General features: G+C 50.7%; 1 long non-coding RNA gene across 1 annotated transcript in view; it reads left to right on the top strand.

Moving 5' to 3' along the window:
- Positions 1 to 1,569, top strand: part of LOC105515113 — a 3,054-nt gene extending 1,485 nt beyond the window's left edge. The window contains exons 2-3 of the long non-coding RNA XR_001002266.1: positions 348 to 783; positions 1,100 to 1,569. This is a non-coding gene — a long non-coding RNA (uncharacterized LOC105515113). The remainder of the gene's footprint in view (positions 1 to 347; positions 784 to 1,099) is intronic.
- Positions 1,570 to 4,584: the final 3,015 nt, after the last annotated feature.

Genomic DNA, 4,584 nt, shown 5'->3' with positions numbered 1-4,584 from the left:
CCCGAGGCTGCGCGCGATGGAAGGGGCGCGTGCTGGGTGGGACGCAAAGGCCGGGCGGTCCCTGGGCGGCGCGGGGCCTACTGACTGGTCCTTCGAACTGAATGCGGGCGGGGGCATGCGGGCACCCCTTCCCCATGCAGCCAAAGGGGAAACTGAGGTTCAGAAAGGGGATAGGTCTTAGGCAGAAACGAGATCAGAATTCAAGACCTCCTTCCCGGAACGGCCTAGTCAGGGCCCTTAGCCCCAGCTTTTCTAGAGCTCCTCACCCTGAGAATGCTCCTGTTTCTCAACTAAATTCCTCCGCTGGAGTGACCCACCCTGTTGTTCTCTCACAGGCAGCGCACGAGGCACCGCATGAGGGGCTGGCTCTTCCCCGTGAAATCTGGGCACAGACACCCAGACGTGAACAGGCCCCTCACCCCACAGCGACTGGGAAGCTGGAGCCTGAGTCCCTCCCACCTGCTCCCTCGGCTTCTGAGGGTCTGTGTCATCCTTCTGCTGGGCAGATGTTATCTTCAGCCCCGTGTTACAGATGTTTAGAGAAGCCGGAGACTTGCACAATGTCTCAGAGGAAAGAGAGTAAGAACCTGGACCCGTGTGTACCCGGACCAAGCCCTCTATGGTGGAAGGAATAGGAGTGGGAAGGGGAGGAGGAGACATATGGTCCAGGAAGTTCCATATGTACCCACACATGGACCTCAAAGAGGCCCCCATATCACGACAGCAAATGACATCCACAGTCACAGATCACGGAGTGATTTCAGATGAAGATGGTGCTGGCAGGTAGTTGTCAGGAGTCAGAGGTTAGGGGTCGCACTGAAGCTGGCGCTGGAGGTGGGGAGGAAGGAGGTTGTTGACTCCAAACATCAGCTCAGGAGATACTAGAGAAAGCCCAGGCCGAAAAGAAGTCTGCGCCTAGGATAGGGCTTCCCATTTATTCAGTCCTTCGAGCCGGTATCTGCCACCCCTTTTCCCCAGGCTAATTCCAGCCAAAAGAGAATTCTACCTCCTACATCTTAAAATCTGCAAATATTTAACCTAAAGCCAAAGTGCCTGGCTAATTCCTGCATCCCTCTATCTCTGTCCCTCCACTCGTTAGTTTCCCCCATCAGCGCAATGGAGTTTGAGCAAAGGATCTCACTGGAGACTTCGCAGCGACAGTGGGTCTGAGAGCAGAGGGCAAGGGCTGTCTGGGCCTTGTGAAGCTCAATGCTGCCCCCTGGTGCCCAGAATGCCGCAGCCAGCAATGGGATGCAGGAAGAAGAGGCAGGAGACACCTGAGATCTCCCACCTTTTCCAAGCTACTCAGACCTGGTACAGGGCAGGGAAGACAGGGCACCAGCCCTACTAACCCCATCTGAGGGGAAACTCTGAAGCTCCCTCTCCTGCAGAGATCTCAGACTCTGTGGTAGAGTTGATGTGGGGGGACAGGTGACGTCAGCAATAGCCCTGTCCATCCTGCACCTGGACACCCCAAGTGGTTCCTTCTATGGGAGACAGAGGCAGGGTTGCCCCCTCTGCTGTGCAATTCCTGGGGTCTTCATCTGAGTTAAATTATTTTAAGTCAGGCTTTTTTCTGCCTGAAATTTCACATTTGTGTTCAGAGGGGGTACTCAAAAAATGTAGCATGGATGGATGAATTCCATTCCTTTGCATTGTCTTCAGAAGGTCTGTGCTATCAAGCACAGGGAAAAGTGAGTTCATTAATTTGCATAGTTGGCGGAAGTAGGGCTACAAAGAGGAATGGGATGGGGGAAGGGAGAGATTTGATGGGAGGAGGATCTCAAGAGAGTTCAGATGAAGGGAAAATAATGGGGGGGGGCGGGTTATGTTGGAGGGATCAGGAAAGGCTTTCTGGAGGAAGTGGTATTTGATACAGGGTTTGAAGGACAGAGAAGACAGCAATGGGGTCCAGGTGGAGGGAACAGTCTGAACAGCGACACGGAGCCAGAAGAAGCATAAGGTGGGCTTGGGCTGGTGAGAAGGCTCCAGTTTGAGGCAACGGGAGGAGGCAGTGCCGTGGTGGAGCCATGGGAGACGGGGCTATGGAGGATCCTGGAGACATGCTGATGTCAGACCAAGGAATTGGTGTTTTGCGGCAAAAGCACTGAACTGTGAGCCAGGGGTCTAGGTCCTAACCCAAGCTCCACTATGACTGGGTTCCACTGTCTCAGCCTTGCTCTCTGGCGCCCTCTCCAGACGTCAGTGGGAATCATGGCAAGTTCTTAATCAGGGCAGTGCCTAGAAATCACAGCTCACAGAATGGTCACACTGGTAGGTACTACAGACCTTATCAAATCTAACCCCCTCAATCTGAAACTCAGATGAGGAAACTCAGGTCCAGAGAGATGAAGGAACTTCCCAGCATCACACAGCAAGTCAGGGACAGAGCCAGGACTTGGACCCAGATCTCCAGCCTCTTTGTTTGGGGCTCTTTCCCCACTGCAGTCTGGAGTAGCACCAGGGGGACTGAATTGGAGGAAAGAAGCTGGAGGCAGAAGACCTCCAGGAGGTTACAGCCTCACCCAGACCAGAGATTATGAGGCCAGGGCCAGTCAGAAAATGTTTATTGAGCTCCTCATGCTGCTCCCCATCCTGGGCCCATCTGAGGAATACTGAACATCCATGCAGAGGGACCAACAAATAAAAGGAACCTGGTGGGGTTCCAGAAGGAGACATAAGGAGGACATGGTATTCATGAGAAGGAAGGGGCATCAGGAGGACACTTGGGTGAGGAGCTACAGGAGTAACACCAAGAAAATGTATACAAGGTCTCGCTATGTTGCCCAGGTTGTTCTCAAACTCGTGGCAAGTGATCTGCCAGCCTCTGCCTTCCGAACTGCTGGGATTACAGATATGAGCCACCACAACCAGCCCCATGTTTCTTGAGCTGTTACTCCGTTAAAGGAGCCTGTCACTTGGGCCCCCTCTGATTCTTGACCAAGGTGTCCACCTCCTTCATGAACCGGAGACACAGCTCCTCTTCCCATGGCAAAGCAATGCACTGCACAGTCACCGGAAGCCGGATGGATCCTCTTACTGCCTGCCAGGAGAGGTCGGGAACTCAGAGCCTGCTTCCTGCTCACAGGCCCCTTGCCTGGCTCTGTTCATCACCCCTATTCTGGGTCTCTGTACCAAGGGTTGGTCTAGGTGATGCTTTAGTCCAAACATCCCTTTCCCAATCGATATTAAGGTAAAGATGACCTAGCTCTCAGAACTCCAGGCTTCCTCAGCTCTTGGTGAAACCTGAAAAGACTGTTCTGATTTTATTGTCCATAGTTCTCCAGGGTTAACATGTAAAACTTGCTCCCTGTGCAGAATGCTGATTATAATGATGAAAGAAAAAGCCGAGCATCTACCCAATGTTCAAGCAAAAGAAAGAAGAGTGTGCTAATCCCTGATCCATAGCCTGGTTACCCTTCCACAGTAAAAGCATTGCCTTGGCCCAAAACAGGCCCAGGAACATGGGGGCTAAGCCTGAGTCCCTGCCACGAAATCCAAACATCCTTTTAGGAATTCAAACCTGTTTTCTTTGCCTTCTGATGATATCATTTGAGGCCTTATTTGCCTTTGTCTCTGGAGTCAGATCAACTCCTTCAAGTCCTAGCTCCTCCACTTCAACTGGCTGTGTGGCTTTGGCCCTGTCCCTTAATCTGTCTGTGCCTCCATTTTCCTCATTTAAAAAACCTCACAGGAGAGTTATGGAATTTAATGATTTAATATTTATACACAGCACTTTTAAACAGCTCCTGGAACAGAGTAAGTGCTCAAGACACATGAGATAGTGTCATTATTGTTATTTTCTCAGAATTCAGGTCAGCAGTTCCACTGGGTAACTCTAGCACTAAAATCAATTTCCAGAAAAAGTAAGTTACTTAATGTCTGACTCAGATACGTGCATATGTTTCAGAGTCAGCCTCTTTCTCTTCCTCTATCTCCTTCTCTCTCTCACCAAAGTCAGGTGTGTTATTTTAGACCCTGCAGTTAAATATTTGGTAATATTTTCTTTCATGAAACCCCCTTTGACTGACTAATCATAGTATGTATTGAACACTTCCGACACATAAGACCTTATGCAAATTGCTTCATTCTCTTTTTCAAATTAATTAACCTTTAGCACAACCCCACAAAGTAGATGTTTTTATTCCCATTTTCCTGGTGAAGAAGCAGAGGTCCCAAGAGAGGTCATATTCAGAGCAGATACACAGTAAGCTCATAACCAGTGGCTTTTGCCCTGCTCTGCCCTCCCTGCCTCGGAGATCATCTTTACCTATGGCAATGCAAAGAAGGCCAGGCGCAATGGCTCACACCTGTAATCCCAGCACGCTGGGAGGCCGAGGCAGGCGGATCACTTGAGGCCAGAAGTTTGAGATCAGCCTGGCAAACATGGTGAAACCCCGTCTCTACTAAAGTTACAAAAATTAGCCAAGCGTGGTGGTGTATGCCTGTAGTCCCAGCTACTTGGGAGGCTGAGGCAGGAGAATCACTTGAACCCAAGAGGCAGAGGTTGCAGTGAGCTGAGATTGTGCCACTGCACTCCAGCCTGGGCGATAGAGCAAGACTCTATCTCAAAAAAGGAGAAGG

This window comes from Colobus angolensis, unplaced genomic scaffold, assembly GCF_000951035.1.
Source record: "Colobus angolensis palliatus isolate OR3802 unplaced genomic scaffold, Cang.pa_1.0 Scaffold106, whole genome shotgun sequence".
Lineage (NCBI taxonomy): Eukaryota > Metazoa > Chordata > Mammalia > Primates > Cercopithecidae > Colobus > Colobus angolensis.
Note: the sequence above shows the minus strand (reverse complement) of the source record. Positions and strands in the feature narration are given on the sequence as shown.